The sequence below is a fragment of the Otolemur garnettii genome, unplaced genomic scaffold, assembly GCF_000181295.1.
Source record: "Otolemur garnettii isolate 467f Iridium unplaced genomic scaffold, OtoGar3 scaffold00148, whole genome shotgun sequence".
NCBI lineage: Eukaryota > Metazoa > Chordata > Mammalia > Primates > Galagidae > Otolemur > Otolemur garnettii.
Window position 1 is genome coordinate 1,672,797 of NW_003852543.1, and position 23,472 is coordinate 1,696,268.

Consider the following 23,472-nt stretch of genomic DNA (forward strand, 5'->3'; position numbering starts at 1 on the left):
GGGCTGGATTTGAACCCACCACCTTAGGTGTACGTGGCTGGCGCCTTAGCCACTTGAGCCACAGGCGCCGAGCCTCAACACGCATTTCTTAAGAGACAGAATGCTGTGCAGTTAGGAACACCAGCTCAGTAGCCAAACTGCCAGGGTTTGAAGCCTGCTTACACTAGACGCTTGGGGCAAGTAACATAATCTCCCCATGCGTTAGTTTCCTCGTCTTAAAAATGGGATGATAATAGTACCTACATCATATGTTTGTTTTAATATGTGATTGTGTTTTACTTATTTTTTTAAACTTAATTTTTATTAAATCATAACTGTATACATTTATGTGGTACAATGTGATGATTTGATATACAATGTGGAATGCTTAAATCGAACTAATTGCCACCTCACTTATTTTTTGTGGTAAGACATTTATAATACACTCTTGGTTGTTTTGAAATGTACCCTTGCATTGTGCACATCAGATGAGATCCCGCCAAATCCCCTCCCTTCACTCACCCTCCCCCTTTGTGATTGTGTTTTAAACAGTGATTACCTATTACTGTAGTGACTACGTGCAGAGCCCTGAGAATATGGGGGTGAAGGCTCCAGCAACTCTCTCTACTTGTGCAATGCACACAGCAAATGGCACATAAATGCTGCTGGGCACAGGTCAGCTCAGGACTTCTGTCTGTGGTGGCACTGAGGAAAGGCACTTAAGCCAGCCTGGGAGGGCTCCAAGGGTGACCTTCCTCACCTCCCAGCCCAGAAACAGGATGTCATTTGCACCACTCACACTGTGGGCGCTGGTGAGATAAGGCTGCTGGTGGCTGCAGGGGACTAGTGCAGCTCTGGCATTCTAGGAGTGATCTCCTGTGTAGCCTCCAGTGGAGGGGTGGAGAGAACTCTGACTTCTGTAAAGCACCTGAGCATCTTGGGTTGTGAGCTCTTCTTGGCCTTGTCTCTCCTCTTCTTTTCTTCACAGGTGGCCTTGACTTTAGACTAGTAATCCTCTGGGCCCTTTTCCCTTCCTTGTGCTGTTCATCTTAGTGGCCATCTTGGTTCAAAGGCTGCCACAGACGCAGCAAGGAGCTTGGAAGTTTATTTCTGCCCAACAAGGCAGATCATGACTCCTTTGGTTTCTGGTCTAGAGAATAGAGAGGGCTAGGGAAGGGGAGGTGCTACTTGAGATTTTAATTGTACTCAGATAAGTTTCTTAAAAAAAAAAAATCACACTAACCAGCAGTCTCTGGAAGGTGCTAAGCAAGACTCTCTCTCCCAGGACTTGTCCTTGGTCTTGGACAGCAGGAGGGAGTCCACTCAAGTCCCGAGAGGGTGCTGGCTGGTGTCCTGCCACGAGCCTAGGCAGGTGAGTGAGGTAGGGTTTTCTGAGGTGGGAGTGAGCAGGGATGCCCAAGTCCACTGTTTTGGTTAGACTGTCTCATTCTGTTAGCTCCATGATGGACTGAACCATCACAAAGATCAATGCCCAAATGAGCCTTAGAGTGGGGAGTTACAAGCAATTCATGGTGAATATGTATGTTTAGCCCTGGGGCACAGGCTGAGGCTCAGTTATAAAATGGACCTTCAGAAGTGTTCAGTTTAGGGGGATAGAAAAGGGAGGTCTCCCTGAGTGAGAACGTGGTCAGGGTGTTGGGAGGATGAGGGGACACTCAGGCCCAGGGGAGTCCGGTGAAGGGGAGTAGATAGGTCTGGGGCTGCTTCTGACTGCTAGAGAACGGATCACGTGACCTCAGGCAAATCCCTTACCTCTTTGCTTCACCTTTTTCTCTGAAACTAAGAAGAGTAACTATTGGGTGTCTCACTGAGAAGGATGCATGGTCAAGTGTGTTTGGAAAATACTGGTCTTCCATGTCCTCCCAATCGCAAATTTGTTAGCATATTTCAGGCTCTGAAAATAACTGCAGGATGGAAAACGGCCTGGTGCCCCACAGGCATTCTGCTTTCTGACCATAAGCTCCTTCTTTGTGGTGATGGTGGTAATGGGGGGATACTTTTGGGAAATATTGGTCTACGGGTACTTCCTGCTCTCAAAGCCTGTGATGTGAAAATTGTAGCTGCGAAGCACATCTCCCTGACCTTGGCCTGAGCAGCCTTTGCACAGACCTGCTTTGGGAGGGGAAGCCTTGAGTAGCAGAGCTTTACCACCAGCTTCTCAAGGGTGGCATCCAGAAAACTCCAGTCCAAAACCCAAACTGTGTTGTAAAGCAACAAAAATTGTTACAGGTTTCCCACAGGGAGGTGCAGAGCAAGGGACAGACTGCCAGCAATCTCCCCAGCAGTCCCTGGGGTCCCAGCCATCATCCCAGCTGACACCCGGCCCCAGTTCTTCTTTTAGGGAGCCAGGCTCAGCTGAGTAAATGATCTGCAATAGAAGGGTGCAGAATTATCCTTCCCTTCCATCTCGCTTCCTCTGCTTGGAGCAGGATGCATCCAACTCTTGGCTGAAGTTACCAATGACTACATCCCAAGGTTTATTATTCTCTGTGGCTTGAAAGAAGCTTTCTTTTTTTTAAAGATCAAAATAACTTGCATTTGTATAGTTTTTTCACTCTTTGAAGTCTTCACTCATGATCTGGTTTTATTGTCTCTAAGCCCAAGTCTAGAAAGCCAGTGATCAAAGATGTATTTTACAGGCCCCACAGCCCAGAGAGGGGATGAGGTTGAGGGAGGGAGTCCTTCCCATCATCGTCCAGGCAGTGGTAGGGATTCCAAGTGGCCCTCCTTGCTGTGGTAACCTGGCCAACTTTGTGGACTGAAGACTTAGGCTGACTGGAACACTGCCCCTTCCTGGTGGCAGTGCAGTTGGGCTGACTGTCATGGAGTTGAGCTGACTCCCATCCTGTCCACACAAAGCCCTGTCCCCTACTTCCAGAGGCTCAGGAGTGAGGGGTGCAGAATAACCTTCTGGAGGCTTTTGTCTCAGGAACAGGGCTTTGCTTACACTCTTTTGTCTGTATACTTGGGGGGAGGGTGCATGAAGTCAAAGTCTCTGGCCTATATAGGAGAAGCAAGTTTCAGTATCTAAACCTAGGAAGGTGGAGTGAGAAAGCCAGATGGGAGGGCTTCGGGTGCATGTAAGTGACTATGTAGAGTCCGATGCAGCCACGTTAGGGACAGGTCCTTCAGAGCTACTGTCCTCCTTGCTGCCTCTAGCTAGGACATGCTGACCAGTCCTGGCCTCCCTTTCTGCTACAGCAAAGGGACTTAACCAGTGCTCCAGATGAGCATTGCTATCATCAGGGACAGGAGCTATTGCCTTCCTCATGCTCCACACTGGGTGGATGAGCATTTTTAGCAACTGCATGCAGTTTGTGGCTTGTGCCTGACAACTTTTCTTTGTTTTAAATCTCTCAATGTAAACAGAGTAATTATATAACCTTTTCCTGTTGCCTATTACATTGTTTTGAAAAGTCCCCAAAGACACAGGAAAGAGCTGGACCTTCTCTAAGTGCTGATATTTTGTTTGGAGTTTCAGGCATTACTCTAATCCCTTCCTGCTCACCCCTGGCCCTTGCCCCATTTTGCTGTTGGGGACAAGAATAAGAAAGAGGCTGGTGCTGTGTGCCAGGCTCCACTCTGCAAGGTGAAGCCATCCCCGGGCAGGGGCTCTCAATTCTTACAGCAGTGTTTAAGGAGAAATTCCAATCAATTCAAAAATTTCCATCAATCCAAACTTTGTACCATTAACTATGGAAAATATTTTTTCTTATAATTTTTGGTGGAAATTCCTTTTTAGTAGCTTTTAAAAACTATCAAGGCAACATATAGAAAATAATAAAGGAATGAAGAAGAAAATAAAAAATGAACCATAATCTTGCCAGAGACATCCACGTTTGACATTTTGTTATATTTCTTTCCAGTTCTATGTCTACATACACATATGTATAATTTTATTGTTGTTTGGGAATTCATTGGGTATAAGTTTTGTATTATAGTTTTCCTTGGATATTGTATCATAACTGTGTTTCTGCATCATTAAATTGTCTTGAAAAACATCATCTTGAAATTTTATATTTTTATATTCCATTTTATGGATGTACCATAATTATTTAACCATTCCCATATTGTGGAACAAACATACTATTGCCAGCTTCTTATAACTATATATAAAGCTTCAATGAACAACTTTGCAAACAAGTCCAAGTTTCTGACTCCTTTCTAATGGTTTGCCAGAAGGGTTATTGCCATGTGAACTCCTTTATGAAGGCTCTTTATCCACATGGTCAAAGTGTTTTCCAAAGTGGTTCTTCCAAAGATAGATGCCCAGGGAGGCAGCAGATAGAAACCTCAGCTGGGGGCTGAGGAGGTGAGAAGGGTCCTTTTTTGCATTTCACATTCTTCTGTGATTGCTGAGGTAAAAAGAATGACCAAGATTTGACTTGTTACTTACAGAGCTCTTGGTCAACAAAGAGGAAAAAAATGAATGAATATTGTGCCACACATGGTAGAGCAGCAATAATGATACCATGCCTGTTACAGAAACTGTGATAAGCAGTGACATCCCTCATATGTACAGCCCCCTGGACTCCTGCCACTGTGTGCTTCTCACTTGTCACCAGAACATCCCAAGCATGCTCAGGACCAGGCTGGATGCTCCCTCAGAGGAACATCAAAATTGTCACTTTGTGCATCAGTCTAAGTACACTGACATGGAGAAGGCCGTCCTTAGGGTGTGTCAAGAAGGAGTGTTGGCTGTCTGAGGTGTTTTTCTCTTTTCTTCAGACCCAGAGGCTTCTTTCCTTCCAACTGCTTGCTGAGTTCAGAGCCTCATGAGTAATGTAGATTTTGAGGTCAGAGAAGCAGAACATTACAATTCTCAAACTTAGGTCTATTTCTTTTAAATAACCATAAACTATAAAAAAGATTTGTAGAACTGTCTTAGCTAAAAACACTATGCCTGCAGCTAGTCATACACTCAGCCAATGCTTGTGATGCTGAAATGAAGTGATAGTGAGATGGTGGCCTGGTGGGCCAGGGGCCCAGCTCCTCCATTTCCCTTCCCCAGGAAACAGGGGACACACAGGATGAAGCCTTGAAGAACACACACAAAATAGGGCCTTGCTGATTTCATGGTACACACACAGAGGCAGGATAAGGTCATGCTGACCCCATTGATGTTAAAAATGTTTTTGTATCTAGCTATTATCTTGCTTAACCAAGTAACTGCAAGTGCCGTACCTGCTGGTCATGGAGTATGTGCCAGTCATGGAGTCCTGCGGCTTACTTGCTACATCACCCAACCTATAAAAGCTGTGCATTAACTCTGGTTGGGGCTGCTCTCCCCTGATCTCTCTGAGACTGTGGAGACAGCAGGCTGGTGGGTCTAAATAAAGGCTCCTTATTGGCATTTTGAAGATTATTTGTCTGGTGGTCTTTTCTCGCCCCATAACATCTGGAGGCCCCAGCAAGATCTAGCCCTTGGGTCTTAACTAGGCTACAACCACCAGTTGTGGTTGAGCATGCAAATTGGATTTTACCTAGGGGATGGCAGCTGAGAGATATTCCTTAGCCCTGGGTGATAAGCCAACTCTGTTCCCCTGCCCCAACCTACCAAATTAATAGACTAAATTTGGGCACCTTAATGGAGTCGTCTGGTTTGTGTTCTGGTTTCTGGGTTTTACCAGTAAGTTTGTTGAAGCCATTCTTGGGACCCGGATGCAGCTACACCCCATGTGGCCAGTTCCCTGAGGTGTCGGCTGGGGACCTCTGGATCTGTGCCGGAGTGGCTTGCCAGATCCCAGATCCATGTCAGAATGGCTGACCGGGTCTTATATGCAGATGTTTGTGTAGTCTTCACTTGCAGGAGTTTGGTTTATATTTGTCTATTTACATTTCCTTTCTGTCTGAATCTTCATGTTGGGCCCTTGTCTGTTCTGTTGGTTTGCATAACTGACCTCTTTTATCAGGGAACTCTCCAGGAATTTCATCCTGTGGAAACTAGCCTTTTTACCTTCTTTCTCTTATGTCTCCTATGTGTCCCACTGCCTTCAACGTTGCTTTCTGGGTGGGAATTGGACTTTTACTGTACAGTGTTGCTCTGGAATCTTGATCTGCTTGGTAGCGTGCTGTGCTTACTGGTTTCTATCTTTCTTACAGGGCCCTTTTATACTTCCTCATTTTTTATCTTGACACTGTGGTGTAAATGACCCACCTGCATTTGGGAACCTCTCTTTCCCAGCAATTAAAGAGTTAATACAAAGTTTGTTAAAACTGTTTTTCTATCTTTTTCCTGCTAAAAACTGTGGTTTCTATGTTACAAATAGCCTTGAGATAAGGTACCAGCTCTCAGCAGAAGATCCAAGGTCAATTACTCATTTGGAACTAAAGAAAAAAAAAGAGTCCTCTTTACTTTTTGAAACAGCAGCTATTTTCCTTTCTGAATTGGCATTACTCTGTCTGGCTTTTATTCTCCTGATCCTCAGGTTGCCTCCAGGAGGGGGACAGGCTGTGGTTCCTCTGAGGGGAGGTGCCCCCTGGAAACATCTCAGGGCCCCTAGAGAACCCAGAGCCCTCAGGAGACCGGCTGATGAGCACTCCTAAATTCACCTATGAGTCTGCCTCCAGAGGTAAGATACTTTAACATCTATTTTTGGCTACTGTCTACAGACATTAATTAACTATTGATGGTATTTTTCTTGTACTTATTTGTTGTGGAGTGTTGTGAAGATATGTAACTGTTTGTTGAATTCATTTGTTGTAATTTGTGTAGAGCCCTTAGGAGCCTCCAAGGGAAGGCCAAAGAACTTTGGACAGGGACCCCGGGTTGCTGGGCTATTAGCCTGTCAGAAGCTCTCGGAGGCATGTGTTGGTAGAATGACCCAACCAGTGGGAAGCTTCAGCCCTACTGGCCTGTCAAGGGTTCCCAGAAATGTGTGTTAACACCTATTACCAGAAACACCATTGGAATGAAAGTGGGGGTCCAATCAATACCCGGGGTGTTCAATCACTCACAAGCCTGTTAAGTGTATGAAAGTGTGAGAGTAAGTGTGGACTATTAGACATTGTTCATATCGGGTCTGTGTCTGTCTTATCATTTTATGTCATTTGTTCAGTGTTTATTAGAGGATTGATCTCAACCAAAAACAAATAGTTCTGGAGATATTTGTGAGTGGACTGCGTATTTTTTCCTTCAAGGGACCCTTTAAACTTTACTCCTTCTGAGACTGCCCTATTCACCTACTTGCTCTTATGTGTTCTACACCACTCACCGCCTGGTGCACCTTTAGCCTAGTAATCATTGGTCTCTTCATCCTTATTATTGGTATTGGGCTTGGTAGTGCTGCCCCTCCAGACTGGTCCACTGGAGAGTGTGTGGCCCTGATTTGTTTTTATCTCTTTGTGGTAACCTTGTTCATACTTCTGTCCCCTCTGTAGTTATTTTTCCCAGCTAGTTTTAATCTTCTGTGTCTCCCTAGCTCTTTGATGCCCCATCATCACCAGACTTTGGGCCCATCCTTTTTCTGTTGCCTGGGGAGCACTCTTCCATCAGAGCTACTAGTCCTTGACGTGGGGCCCTCTCTTTTTCCTAGTCTAGGAAGGTCTCTATCACAGGAAGTGAAGACACTCATGAACCGCATAAAGACCCCAGTGACTTGTCCCTTCTGTTCCCCACCATCAAGTGTTGTTACTCAGACTGTTTTTCCTTTGAGGATTCTCATGATTGGCTTTTGCCCGATTGTGGTACTCTTGGTTGCCATCAGTCAAGAGAAAGTAATTGGGTATTTTTATAATAATATTATCCCCTGCTGGGTCCAAAATTCCCACCCTGTTGATTTGTTAGTACATTTATTTTGTCATCTAATCACATTTCCTGTTAAGCCTTCATTCTTGCTTATGCAGGCAACAGGATTGCCACCAGCAATGGCAGCGATGACTGGCTAGAAATTCAGACATAGTAAGAGGAATTTGACTCTTTTCACTGCCTATGAAGACTTGCCCAGTCCTTTTGACGGACATCTGGCTTTCCTACCTCACTGCCTCTATCTCACCGCTTGGGACTGTCCTCGGCCAGTCTATCCACCTTGACCCCATCACTTGCCTTGCACTCAGGACACAGCTCCCAGGTGGCAAGTAGGTACTTTGCAGGATTTAGCTATTGCTTCCTTGTTGCAGCTCTTAGCCAAAGCAGCGCTGATTCTCTTCCTTGAATAATACCCAGACCAGGGCCACTCCTCATTCCTACATTTGGGCAGAATAGTGTAGGAATGGAACAAAAATATTCAGTTTAGGCAGGGTCACCCTGTCCTGACTCCTCCAAAAATTTCCGGAACTTAACAAATGGAAACATACTTTTACAAACTGGGTATTCTAACAAATGAAAGAATACAGCCCCGTACCTTGGGTAAGGTTATTAAGTTTTTGCAGTTTTTATCTGGGAGAAAATTAGGGTGTGTACTCCCTACTCAGAGTGGAGTCATCCAAAATGTTTGGGACTATTTTATTCGTAACCTTGCTAGAGCTCAAAGGGTATGGCCTGCAACGTATTTGTGCCTAGAGATGGAAATCTGATTTCTGAGCTCACCTGAGCCTGAAAAATTAGGATTCCCTGTCTAGCCCTGAATGGTAAAATCCTGTATCAAATGTTATATTTCACAAAATGTCTCTCATTTGTAAAATGTAACAATTAGGTTATTTAAATTGTTGGAAAAACTAAGTCTTTGTCAAAGAGAAAGATTCTTGCCTTTTAAACCTTCCAATTATTAGGTGAGTATTGGTTAACTATGATCCTGTTTTATGAAAGTGAGTTTTTGGAAATAAGAGAAATTAGACAGAAAGAAAAATGGTATTGTGTAAGGAAAGAATCTAATGTGATAAATTTGTCCTGAAACAAGAATGGTTGTTTAAGAAAGTGAAAGGCAGGGCAAAAGTTAAAGAAGATTTAGAATGTTTGTAGATTGTCTGTGCAGGTTTAGTGGAGCTCATAAAAGAGATTTTGTGAAGAAGTTTACATGTGATCCAGTTGACTATGTATTTCCTTTAAAATCTTTTGGCTTGTAATCTTGTTTGAACAAATGTTTTAAGCCTTTGATATTTGACAAACCTTCCAAAATCAAAACTCTAAATTTGGGGCTTGGTGCTTGTAGCACAGTGGTTGCTGTACAGGCCACATGCCCTGAGGCTGACAGGTTCTGAACCTGAGGAAAACAAATTAGGCTTATTTGATTTATTAAAAATGTATAGGAAACATTGTCAAATATGAAATGGTAATTAATTTTGTGTGGATTATGGTTATATGTATATTCCAATACTATAAAGCTTTGGTCTGTCCTACCATATAAGACATTAGTCTGTTCTAATATATTGTCAGTAATAATTTCTTATTATCTTAAAAAAAAAAAAAAAAAAAAAGAAAGTGTTTTTTGTAACTGACTGGGTCCAAAGTGTGTCCTAAAAAAGAAAAGAAATATTAAGAATAATGGATTCTCTCTAATTCAAATTCCTGATGTCTTTGGAAATTGAGTACTTTTAGACTAAAAACAGATTTTTAGAACTTTCATTGGAAAGATAACATGTCTATGAGTACTGTTAACCTAGCTTCAAACAGAACAGAAATCAGTTATGTGGAACTGGGCTAGTTTGTTATGACTTTTTGTTTGAAATATTGTCGATTCTTTCTGTGTTCTGTTTTCCAGAAGTCAAGAAAACCATTTTCTGTCTTTTGAGCTATTTGTAGCTTTTCAAGCAATGTATGTACTTATGAGTAGAATTTGAAACATGTATTTTTTTCTTTTTCCTTGATTTCTCCGGAATTTGAAAGCCGTTTGTAAGTATTCTTAATTTCTGATAATACAGTTATTTGTATAAGTTTAATAAGAATCTGTTTTGTTTCTATAGAACATAATGAAGGCACTGGTTATTTTACCAATGCTTTGGCTGGAATAATATTTCCAGAAGTGTCCAAATGTGTTAAGGAATTAAGGTTGGCTTTATAAGGCCAATAAAAAAGCCCTTTGAAAAAACTGGCCAGATACCCATCAATAATGTTTCCTGATCTGTGGTAAGTAACAAAAGTCACTTTCTGACAGGTCTGGGAATCAAAATGTGCTTGGGAACCTCAAGAGAAGTGGAATTTACCCAATGCATATAGGTATCTAATGGCACAGATGAAACCTGGGCTTATGGAAGGCCTTCGAGTTTTAACCTGAGATTCCTTATAAAAGATTCCAGTATAGCCATTTTTAAAGGAGAGCCTAAATGGCTAATAATTAATTATTCTTATTGCACTTTATACAAATAATCAAACCCAGTGTACTGAAGGTACAGTTTATTTTGGTAACTGAGTTATTTCTGCTGTAATTTGTCTTTGGTGGAAGGGGAAATCGGAGAGAGAAAAAATGGTTCAAGAAAAAAGAGGCTATAGCCCACCTGTATTAAATCTCAGCCTTGCTGTACTGTCAACTGATAAAATAAGACATAACTATTTTACTAAACTGATCTGTTAAGTGGGAGCAAGGAACCGGCCAAAAAATATAGAATTATATACAGTAATTATATTTACCCTGAAGCCTTAAGACTCAACAAATGTCACCTGTTGGCTATACTGGAAAAATTTGTACAGTATTAAATATTATCTGCTGTGTCTAAGTGTTGCCCAGAGAAATCATCCCATGGTTTAGGTTGCTACTCTGGTTTAAATTTGACAACGGCCAAATGTGACAGAAATAATGCAAATAATAGCTAAAGTTTTGGATATCACCTGGAAACTATATGTAACTTACAGGCCTCAAAGCTTGGACATAGTAAAGTACATGAACAGGGCCATAAGAACAAGAATCCATAAACTCTGCCAGGAAGCAAAGCTTAATTAGTATCGGCCTTTGCCACTGTGTTGTTCAAAAAGGCCTCCATCAATCTTCTGCAATTTATCAGGGGCTCCTAAAAGAACGGAAAGAGACTAAATTAAATAGACAAAAGCCCTAGAAAGAGTAGCAAAAAAAAAAAAAAAAAATCTCCATTTGGGTAATTAACCATGTTCTGTTTAGTCTTTTGTGTCTGTACATTCTTTCTCTCTGGAGGCTCAAAGGGACCAAGTCTAGGTCCAAGATCAAAACCTGTTCTTGCTCAAACCAAGGTAGAAAGGACTTTACACCATCATCCTGACCACATGGACGGCAGTGAGGATGAGAAGAATCCTTACCCAGAGTCATCACAGTTGGCTGAATAGAGCTTCACTGCCCCTTGGGAAGTAAAGGTAACTTTTAAGACGTCCAACATGCCCTGCTCCAACCACATACTGGAAGCTGGATGGTCAATGTATGACTGAAGCCTGAGAAAACTCCTCAAAGGACTTGCCTTAATTGGACTTTGAACTGAACTTTGGGAAAGGGAGGGGAATATCACATAGGGAAAAGTAAAAACTCATAAGTGTATTAGCTCACCACCACGGTACTATAAAGGCCTGAGTAGAGAACCCAAGAGGAGTCATAGTCCCTAAAATCTAAGTGCTGATTCAATTGGTCCCTCTGGTTAGCTACTCTCTTGTCCACTCTTGCAGAACCCCTCATCCTACTCATCTTAGGACATATGTAAGAATGAAGAAGAAGTAAAAGTTTGATCAAAGATTTGAAGTCCCCCAAGATCAGGAGGAGGGAGTGAGATGGCCTGGTGGGCCAGGGACCCAGCTCCCCCATTCTCCTTCCCCAGGAAACAGGGATGGGAGGGAGGCTGAGCAGGGGACACATGGGATGAGGCCTTGAAGAACACACAAAGATAAGGCCTTGCTGATTTCATGGTACACACACAGAGGCAGGATAAGGTCATGCTGACCCCATTGATGTTAAAAATGTTTTTGTATCTAGCTATTATTTTGCTTAACCAAGTAACTGCAAGAGCAGTACCTGCTGATCATGGAGTACGTACTGGTCAAAGAGCCCTGTGGCTTGCTAGCTAGATCACCCAACCTATAAAAGCTGTGCATTAACTCTGGTTGGGGCTGCTCTCCCCTGATCTCTCTGAGACTTGTGGAGACAGCAGGCCAGTTGGTCTAAATAAAGGCTCCTTATTGGCATTTTGAAGATTATTTGTCTGGTGGTCTTTTCTCACTCCATAACAATAGATGCTGCCCAAGGAACACCCTAGGTGGGGGCGGGGAACAAAACCCCCTTTGGACCACTCATCTTTACCTTCTCCCAAGATGCCCCAGTGCCTGGGACCACACTGGGGCAGAGGAGTGAGTGTCAGGCCCTCCAGATGCTTTCTGTCCTGCGGGGCACTGGTACCTGCTCTGGGTGCCAGCAAGACCATGAGAACAAATTTGCTCTGCTGCACAGGGGCCCAGTGCCCCCATTCCCCTTCCCCAGGAAACAGGGATGCACATGAGAGGATGACACTGCAGAGCGATGGGCTATCAGTTCTGATGTCCAAGGGATTGAACTGGGGCTCTGGGTGGCCCTGCAGACATCATTCAATTTTACTCACCTTCACAGTCTTCACATACAAAACATGCTAGTAGAACTGCCCACCTCTCATGTGGTTGTGATTATTTATTGAAAGATCACATAATGGAAACACAGCGACAAGCTTAGAAGGTGCTAGATGAATGTTACCTTCTCATGGAACAAGCAGTGTCAACAACCTAGAATCACTCAGGGTGACCCTGAAGGGGGATTTTTAGTACTTGGGGGAGGCCTTTGAGGGAGATATTTTTCCTTGAGCTCAGAGGGGTTTTCGTGTGCTTTCAGACAGTGCTCATACCAGGGGCAGGATCTGGGGCAGTACACAAGACAGGAACCCTGCCCTCCTCACCTGGGGGCCCCAGCAGCCCCTTCATGTTCCGTCCTTTTTGTCTTCTCTGAATTCCCTGCTACTTTCTTGGCAGTGAAGCCCTAAATGCGTGGCCACTGATCAGCATTTAGGGAGCAGAGATGTTCCTGGGCAGCCTGGGGCCTGGCAGGGGGCCCAGCCAGGTTCAGGGCACAGCAAGGCAGGTGAATGGAGGTTCTCAAGGGCATTGGAGGCAGAGGAGGGAGTCTGAGTCCTCTCCTGTCTTGGGGCAGAGGTTCCCATCCCTGACAGGGCAGTCATAGTAGGCAGCATCTGGGAACAGGCAACTCACAGCCTACTGCCATCCGTGCACAGTTTGGGCCTCTGGCTTGTGATCTGTCCCGCTTCCCACCAGGTGTGACCACGAGCCCTGAGCTGTGTGACACAAAGACTGAAAACTTTCACACTGCTCACCTCTTTCAGAATGGCTATGGGTGTGCCCCTACGTTTCCTTGGACATGTGGGCTTGTGGCAATTATCGATCAAGAAGGAAAAGGGCTCCAACCTGTGCTTGGCAAAGGCTAACCCTCTGCCCACAGGTGGTTACCACATCCAGGCCTGAGCTGGAGCTTCGTAGCCCTTGATTTCTAGAATAGTGAAGATGCTACACTTTCTTTTTCTTAAAGAATAAAAGAATCTTTTTTGGTGTGTTCCCAGTGCCTAGTGGAGCACTGGTTCTTGGTGTTTTCTGGAAGTTTCTTAAAGGAAATCTCTCACCCTTTCTCTCGGGTGTGGCACTTGCCTGCTGGGAACAGACACAGTTTATCTTGCAGAGAAAACTGTTTTGCAAGAGGTTTCCCACAATTATGGTCGGAGGGAGGGTCCCTGCCAGCTTTTCTTAGTCACTTGGGCTTAGGGGGAAGGTGTTTTTTTTTTCTGTTCTTTTTTTTTTTTTTCTGAAAGCAGGAGCCATCTGGGGGCAGGGCACGCATGGGTAATTACCCGAGTTAGGGAGACAAAAGGACTGCTGATCAGCAGTTCTCAGCCCCTCTGCAGGTGGCTGATGGCTTTTGGTGGAATGTCATAAAGTACCCAGGCTAGGGGGTGAGTCAGAAATCCTTAGGTCACTTGTGGTTTTCTTTCATGGTTTTGCTGTGACTATCAACTTGTTTTTACTTAACAAGAAAAACAGGTGTTTGGGTGTCTGAAACAGCTCTGCCCTGCTCCCAGCAGCTCACTAGAGTCTGCCCCCATTTGGTAACGTGGAATACAGGACTGGAAATAGGGAGCGCCCAGCAAACCCTTCAGGAAGCTGGAAGTGAGTTCTGTGAGAGACATGGGACATCCCCTGCACAAGCACGGAGCCTGATTTTTGTGGCTTTTCATCGAGCTTGGAATCAATCAATCAATTCAGAAGTTTGCAGGCCAGCTCCCAGGGCCCACCCAGACCCCTCTGGAAGCAGAACTCAGAACTTGGCTTTGCTTTTATGCACGTGGCCCGGAGGATCCAGGAGCTCTCACCTTCAGTTCTGTTGTTGGGAAGGCTTTCTTTCCACTCGGCCTTGAGGTCCTGTGGCTTTTCCATTCTCACTAATGTCCTTGATGCGCGCCCTCCCTGGTACCAGCACAGAGAAACTGACAAGAACCTCTGCCTCCCCAGCTGCAGGGCCAGCGGCTTCCCTCGCATCCTTAGGCCTGCAAGGATAAATTTCAGGCTTATCCTGAAAAGACTTTCCGACAGGAGCACCTGACCCAAAGCAAGTTTGCTGTTTTTGCACAGGGATGAAAGGGAAGGGAGACAACGTGGGCCCTGGGCCTCGGGCATGGATGTGCCTGGGATCTGCCAGAAAATCATAGACCAGGAGGTTTCTTTCTTTCTTTTTTTTCTAATCATGAGTTAAAGGTGACCCAAATGTCTTCCTTTGTCCCAACTGCCTGTACCTGTGTCACAGCTTATGTCTGTGCCCTGGAGATGTAGCGCTCCACAGGCTTGGGGCTTCCTCATATAACTTGGAGCACAGGTGGCTGGGAATGCTAAATAGTGATTGCTCAGGGCACAGCCTTCCCTGACCCCTGCCACCAAGCCAGATCCCAGGGCTGTGAGGACCCCTGTAAACCATGGGATCACTCTGCCATGGCTGGGAGCTCCAGTGATTCACTGACTTTTCACACTGCTGCAGGTGGTGGGGAAGGATCAGGGAGGCTGAGTGAGTCAGATGCTGGGGTAGTCAGAGATGACTGTCACAGAGACATTTCTGAGGTAGACAGTGACATTGCTCTGCAACCAGCTGCTCTCCAGAGGTGCCAGGTGTAAAGAGGAAAGGACACGGGAGCTGTGGTGTCTTTGCCCTCCTCTTTGTTGTCTCCCCAGTACATTGAACCGGCCCCATCACACCAGGCACTTCATCTGTTAGACAAATCTGTTTTACTGTTTTGGGGAAGATGAGGTAGCCCAGGGTGGGAAGCCTGTCAGTGCATCACCGGTCCCATTAAGGGCCCTTTTTACCATCTATTTCTGGCTCACCCTTGCTGGGGCATCAACTGCCTATATGAAGTGAAAGTTGGGGCTGGGCACATAGGCCCTTAACCATTGCTGCAGGTGAGTTCTGAGCCATGTGGGTGAAGCCAGCTGTTGTACATGACCAAGTAAGTTGGCTCATGGCTAACCTGATGTTCTGTTTAGCACATCCTTGCCAGGAGCATGAAGCTTGACCAGCATGAGGCCCTTCAGATGGGTGAGAGATTCCTTTGTTTACTGCATTCCCTCACCCCAGGAGTGCTCTGCAGAGCCCTGAGATCCGAGAGGGTGGGTAGGCTCACCCCCATCATAAGCCTGGGTGTGAAGGATTCAGCGTTCCTGCATGGGATAGCTTCTGAGGGCTGGACAAAGCTGGCTGGGGTACGTGCCCTCCTGGCCATGCTCACTAAGGCAGACTTGGCTGAGCTGGCCCTGCTCAGTCTCTGACTGCCTGGAGGTGTTCCTGTGCTGGCAGGGACCGTGACAACCCTGAGACTAGAGGCTCAGGGCCAGAGGGAAGCACAGTCTTAAAATCCACAGGCATGCCCAAGGTTTTCCCAATTCAACTAGTATTGATAGGGTGCACGGGGAACTGCACCAGCTTCACGAGGATGCATCTGCATCTACTAATGCAGTTGCTCTCCACCTGTGGGTCACAACCCATAGGAACTGTATTAAAGGGTCGCAGCATTAGGAAGGTTGAGAACCACTGTGCTAATGGATGGAGTGAGGCACCCAGGCAGCAGCTTCCCCACCTTCTGCCTCAGGTGCACTTAGGGAAATGGGTCTGGGGGCACAGGGGCCTTTAGAAACTCCCAACAGAGGAGGAGTGTCTATTCTTTTTATTTTACAGTATAATCCCTTTTTTTGGTTGTTTTTCTGGTGCATGCCCACCATTTACCTGCTCAGCCCCATCTTCCTACCTATCAGACTCAGACAGGAAGATGGGGGCTGACTGGTGCCCAGAAGAGGGGCCAGGAGGAAGGGAGATCCCACAAAGCAGCCTGGTAGTCCCTTCTCTGCTGTCTACTGGTTTCCATGGAAGGCGTGTCTGGGATAAGCTTTTCTATGTGTGTTCAGTTCCCTCTGCTCTCCCCTCATGTCGAATGACCCTGACCTTTCCTTCCTCCATAGTCAGCATGTCAGTAGAATGAGTTCTCATGTCAAGCCCAGCAGCATGTGCCCAAGGAGAGGTGGGCCAGCCCTGCCTGCCCTCTGTCTTCCTTCAGGAGTGAGCAAGGAGCCCAGTGGGCTCAAGCCCAGAGCTTCCTTCTCTGAGCAACCAGGAGTTGTCTAGTTGTGGACACGGAGAGCCTTCATTATTTGGGCTTCCCTTCTAGAGAACTGGTGAGCTCACTGCAGAGAGAGGGAGGCCCAGGAAAACTCAAGTACCTGGCAGAGAAGCGTGGACCAAAGGCACCTACAGCCTTGTATAGAGTCAGTGGGATTTTCTTCCTCTGTTCTCAAGCCCTCTCCCCTCTTTTCTCCTCTCCTGGAGGAGCAGTGTTGGAGTCAAGACTTTGTTTTTCTCTACCCAACATGCTGACCTGCTCCCCGGAGCAGGAGTTGAGTCTTGTCTGATCAGGGAGAGTGGTTAGGCACAATGGCACATTTAGAATGAACTGTGGCCACCGTGATATTGTCAACAGCTCTCTCTGTCTCTGATTCCTGCCCATGTGCACACCACCATGAGTCTCACTACTGAAAAGAAGATCCAGGGCTCTTTTCTCAATTTTCTTTCATGGGGAAGCACATCTAGGGTAGAATCAGTCTCTTTATTTTATTTTATATATATTTTTCGAGACAGAGTTTCACTCCATGGGTGAAGTGTCATGGTATCACAGCTCACAGCAACCTCCAACATTTGGTCTCAAGTGATCCTCTTGTCTCAGCCTCTCGAGTAGCTGGGACTACATGCACTTTCCACCATGCTCAGATAGTTTTTCTATTTTTAGTAAAGATGGCATCTCACCCTTGCTCAGGCTGGTCTTGAGTTCCTGAGCTCAAGCAGTCCATGTGCCTGAGGCCAGGTTTATAGACATGAGCTACTACGACTGGCTTAGGATTAACCTCTTTAATAGCCCCCCACCCTTTTTTGCAGTTTTTGGCCGGGGCTGCGTTTGAACCTGCCACCTCCGGCATATGGGGCCGGTGCCCTACTCCTTTGAGCCACAGGCGCCACCCTTTAAGAGTCCATTTTTTGCCTACTATCCGCTGGACCATAGACTTCACACCAGACTTAGCAGATCCAGTTCTTCACTCTGGCAGTTCCCAGACCTAGACTTGGTGTGATGCTAGAAGCCCTCTGTGTGCCCTCTGGTACCAACCAAGTTCTCTAATCCAACTTTTCCATGAAGCTGTGAACTTTGCAAATTTGGGGTCATTTAGTCTTATTTTTATCAAGGGTCTCTCATATATGAGCTGTAAGAGTTCAGGGAAATATAGGTTTTATTGAGCACTGATTAATCACTAATACTCTTAGAAGTGACAATGCTCATTAATGAGTTTGTCATCCATGTCATTGTTGTAACATTCTAAGAGCTGCATTGTCCTCATCAGCCAATCTCTGCTCTGTGTTGCCCAGGGCCTCAGCTGGTGAGGTGCAAAGGCTGAGACCTGGGATCCTCCAAAGGCTCACTTGTGCTCATGACAGTTAATGGTGGCTATCACTTTGGGCTGCTGGCTAGAATGCCTACCTGTGACCTGGGATTTCTCTCAGCATAGTGGCCTTGGGGTGAGGGTTTGGGTCGGATTTCTTACTTGGGGATCAAGATTCCAACTACAAAGATGCAAACTGCATCTCCTTTTATGACCCAGCCTTGGACGTCACGGGGCTATTTGCTACATTCTTTCGGTTCCAAGCAAATCCTAAGCCAGATTCAAGAAGCAGGGAATTAGATTTGAGCTCTTGGTGGAGGAACACAAGGCACTTGAAGAGCCTATGGGGTGGGAGGAATTCCATTGTCACCTATGGAAGCACAATTTGCCATAGAATAATCAGGGAGAAGGAAATTGCAACGCTTCCTATTTCATCTGCCAATTTTATTGTAGGTGAGCACACTGTTGATGGGAGCAAAAGCCTCCAAGAACATCCAGTAATGGAAAGGCTTGTTGATTTCCCATCCATTTCACCTGGAATCACCTCCTGGAAGGCAGGGGCGTAAGGGCCTTGGCTTTGGAACATGGTTTGCTGGCTACACGTGATGCTCTGGACTTGTGAATCTGGGCAGTGCAATGGGCTTTTCCTTACCATTTTGGGCTCCAGATACTGCCACAGTTGGGTGCTGATAGTTTGCCATAAAAGTGCTTTGTGCTGTGCCTGTGACCCTCCACATGCTCGGTAAACGAAGCTGTTATTATTCTTGTCTGACTTTCTCATATTCTTTACCATGTACTCTCTACCTGAGAGGAATGGTGTGTCCTTTTTCTTTTTTAGTTCTGAAGGTGGATTGTGGAAGGTAGGTTTCCACCTGACTGCTGTCCTGAGGATTTATAAAAGTCCACCCTCACCCTTACCAGCTCAAGCTCGTAAGAGGTGAGGAACTTTGTGATAATACTTTAAGGTTTCCGTACCACTCAAATGGATAGAAAACAGCAGTATTTTAAATACTTTAGATTTCTAGTACTTTTTAATTATGTGTTTTGTGTGCTAGTTACTTGTTGAATGAATCATATCTGTGGTAAACACAATTATTTCAAAATATGTATGACTTAAGGGTTCTTAATACTGTGTTCTTGCTGGATGTCTATTGCTGGTCATGTAGAAAAGAAAGTTAGGGCCCAGCAAGGTGGCTCATGTGTGTACTCCTAGCACTGGGGAGGCAAAGGCGGGTGGATTGTTTGAGCCCATAGATTCGAGACCAGCCTGAGCCAGAGCGAGACCTCTTCTCTAAAAATAGTTGGGTGTTATGGTGGACACCTGTACTCCCAGCTACTTGGGATGCTGAGGCAAGAGAATCACTTGAGCTCAAGAGTTTGAGGTTGCTGTGAACTGTGACGCCATGGCACTCTACTGAGGTTGACAAAATGAGACTCTGTCTCAAAAACAACAACAAAAAAGAAGAAAAGAAAGTTAATTTGGGCTGAAAGCAATAGCTCACATCTATAATTCTGGCACTTTAAGAGGTCAAGGTGGGAAGATTAGTTGAAGCCAGGAGTTTGAGACCAACCTCGGCAACATAGTAAGAGCATATATTTACAAATAATACAAAAATTAGCTGTATGTGGTGGTGTGGACATGTAGTCCTGGCTGCTTGAGAGGCTGAAGTGACAGGAGCCCAGGAATTTGAGGTTATAGTGAGCTGTGATTACTTCACTGTACTCCAGCCTGGGTGACAGAGTGAATCCCCCCAAAAATTTTCTTAGAAAAAGAGAAAAAGAAAGTTAATTGTTCCTTTTTTGGCCAGGTGGCTTCAGTGGCACAATAATTTTTGTTGTAGGCCTTTTGTGTGTGTGTGTATGTGTGTGTTTTGGTATTAATTAATTAATTAATTGTTCTGTTTACTATCTTTAATAATTATAATATTTCTAAAGCTTATCACAAAAGGGGATTACAAGCTGGGTATGGTGGCTCACACCTGATATCCTAGCACTTGGGGAGGCCAAGGCAGGTGGATTGCTTGAGTTCAGGAGTTTGGGACCAGACTGAACAAAAGTGAGACCCTATCTCTACGAAAAATAGTAAAAAAACTAGCCAGGTATGGTGGCACATGCCTGTAGTCCCAGCTTCTTGGGAGGCTGAGGCCAGAGGATCACTTGAGCCCAGAAGTTGGAGGTTGTGAAAATGCTGTGAGCAATGATGACACCACAGCATTCTATCCAGGGCAACAGAGTAAGACTCAATCTTAAAAAAAAAAAAAAAAAAAAAAAAAAAAAATATATATATATATATATATATAGCATTATAGTTCTTCAATGTATTGCAAACATATCTTTAAAAAAAAGGCAGCAGTATACCATAAAACACAATGAAGGACATCTTATTTAAATAAAAAGACAATCAATTTTCAATCCAACAGACTTTTTTCTCTTCATATCTATACTCAGTGGTGGTATTTTATAGCCTAAACAGATATAAATTTTTAAACACAGATGGAAGCCATCTTTTGCTCAGGAATATTATTTTCACACAGCACATAGGTTGTTTAACAGCCAGCACAAGTTTGCCAAGCTTCAGATGGCAAAATGCTAAGTTGTAAGTTTACTGTCTCCAGCTAGTTGATTTCTCCCTGCCTTGCACACTCTGGCAGCACATACCACTGACAGACCACCCTGTTGCCACAACTTCTCTTTTCATTATTGAATCCTCCACAGTAGAACATCCATGTCCTTAAGATACAAGGCCCAGCAGAAAGTCTCCCTCCCACACATCCACTGGATATCACCATGTTCTGTTTGACAACGTCCGTGGCTTCTTTGATTATATCATTGATTTCAGGTGCTGCTTTATTTGCTCGTTTCTTAATCTTTTTGCTTTGTTTACAACTTTTCCAACTCTTTCTTAGTTGATCTGCACATAGCCACTGTGACTGGCAGTCTGAAGGCGCAGAAAGCCACCACCTACTGCTGTCGCTGCAAAGTTTCCAATTCTCTGGAACAAAAGTCCTGCAGACCAGCCAGTCACGCCACCTGTTACAAGCAGGGTAGCCACTGCATATTCTTCTCCCATTGGTCCCACCCTATGGCCAAACACTTGATTCCACCAGTGGTGTCTTCTTGAATACTCCATTAAATCCAATACTTCTTTTGTAAGAGTTGTCATCACTTTCTTTTTTATTTTTTATCTTTTTTTTCTTTCTCAAGACAGAGCCTCAAGCTGTCCCCCTGGGTAGAGTCCAATGGCATCACAGCTCACAGCAACCCCCAACTCCTGGGCTCAAGCGAGTCTCCGCCTCCTAAGTAGCTGGGACCACAGGCGCCGGCCACAATGCCTGGCCATCTTCTGGCTGCAGCCATTGTTGCCTGGCGGGCCCGGGCTGGATTCAAACCCACCACCTTAGATGTACATGGCTGGTGCCCTAGCCACTTGAGCCACAGGTGCCGAGCCTCATCAGTTTCATAGTCTTGGAGCAGGGTTTCTAGGGTGCCATGATACCAGCCAGCCACGTTTTGATATTTAGATGCCTACACAGTAGCTTTGCCGGGGACCTAGTGGATGACAAATACCAGCAAATGGCCACATGTGGGTGTCCGTCTCCACTGGATGGATCAGAAAACTGGAGGACACGGAGCTTCTGCCAGCTCGAATGCCAGCATCAGGCAAGCAGATGGTCTTGGCAATGTTTGCAGCCATTAAAAATCATGTTTTCCAAGAACATTTAATGACAAAGAGAAATATGATCTAATGTGAAGTGAATTGCATCAACACTCCAAACTGTGTACCCAGGATGGCCTGGTGAGTCAGCTATAATAACCACAGGCAGGAAGTGGAGCCAACCAAACCCCGCTTACTCATTCTGGGGAGGGGCCGAAGGGGAGGAAGAACTAACAGAAAGTGCCCAGCCCCTGGAGGTCAGTTAACACCTGACTGATAGGGTCAGAGGCAGAGGACGAAGGTGACAGGCAAGAAAGGAGCTGAGGCTGCCAGGAAAAGGCCTGGGCAGGGCTGCTGGCAAACTTCATCACTGTGGACTGTTTTTCCATGAGCCAACCCTGGTCATGTCTACCCAAACCTGCCCTATCCCTTTGTTTAAGGGCTACCGGGTGCTGAGCTCTTGTGTTTGGCAGTTCCTTTAGGCCCCATTAAAGTTGTGTCTACGTGGTTTTTATTTTTATTTTAGAGTACTATCTGAAAGGCACCTTGAATAGAGTCTGGTCCCACAGCTAGAAGGTCAGTTTAAATGAATCTATATGGATTCAAAAGGAAATTGCCAATGTATTTTTCGGTTATTATCACTAATAGTTATAAATAATTGCTTGAGAAGGATTGTTCCTCTCCATGGGTTTTAGATGAATGGAACCGATTAATATAGATTTGTGTGGCGTTTGCCAGCAGTGGCGTTGATTTACTTACAGCTGTTGGTTCAGATAGAAATGCAAAGAAGAAACCTGGTTGGTGTTAAGAAGGCAAGGAAATGGAAAAGAACAAATTCTGGTGGTTCTGAAGCAACTGCTTTCCACGTGCCATTTGCCTGTCTCTGCTGCCTCTGAGATCCCAGGCAGGATCACCAAAAAAAGAGAAAAAGGAGGACCGTGAAAAGAACTTCCTCCAGGGGCCTGACATTCTGGGGCTTTGGCTGCCCCAGGGCCTTCTTGGTGTTCAGACACGGGGCATCCTAACTCTTCCATCTCGGGGGCCCTTTCTCACGTCCTCCAGCCGTCAATAATAGGCATCCCTGGATTAATCGGTACTTGTCTGAATTCCTTCTAAGTTTCAGGCATTCTTGTTAAGAGAAAAATGAAAAAAGGAAACATAAAGAAAAGGCTTTTATTATTTCAGGATGTATACATGTTTATTGTTAAAAATTTGCATATTGATGCTGCTATAAATCCTTCTGTTTATTTTATTTTATTTTATTTTGAAACAATTGTCAATTCACACAATGTTGCAAAGATAGTACAGAGAGGTGCTAGGGACCTTCCACTCAATTTCCCCCATTGGTTAAATCTTACATAATTATAGTACAATACCAAAACCAGGAACCTGGCCTCAGTATATTGTGTGTGTATAGTTTTGTGACTTTTCATTACATGTGGAGATTCTTGAAACCACCACCACAATGCAGACACAGAACCGGTCCATGGCCACAAAGAGCTTTCTCGGGCTTCCTTTTTGTAGTCACACCCACTCCCCACTAACCCTAACCCTCAGCAACCACTAATCTGTTTTCCACGTCTCTACTTTTGTTATTTTGAAAATGTTATGTAAATGGAATCACACAGTGTGTGATATTTTGAGACTGGGTTTGTTTTTGCTCAACAGAATCACTTGAGGTGCATCCTAGCTCTGCATGTGTTAATAGTTCATCATTTTTTATTAATGAGTAGTACTTTATGGTGATCATTGATTTTATAGGCCAGCTTGGCTAGGTCATGGTACCCAGGTATTTGGTCAGACATTATCCTAGAATGTTTCTGTGAAGAGATATATATATATATATTTTTGGAGACAGAGTCTCACTATGTTGCCCTTGGTAGAGTGCCATGGCATCACAGCTCGCAGCAACCTCAAACTCTTGGGCTTAAGTGATTCTCTTGCCTTAGCCTCCCAAGTAGCTGGGATGACAGGCATCCGCCACAAAGCCAGG

At 45.0% G+C, this 23,472-nt stretch overlaps 1 pseudogene; it reads right to left on the reverse strand.

Annotated features, from left to right (window-relative positions):
* Nucleotides 1–20,555: 20,555 nt before the first annotated feature.
* On the reverse strand, nt 20,556–21,518 carry LOC111728294 (annotated as a pseudogene).
* Nucleotides 21,519–23,472: the final 1,954 nt, after the last annotated feature.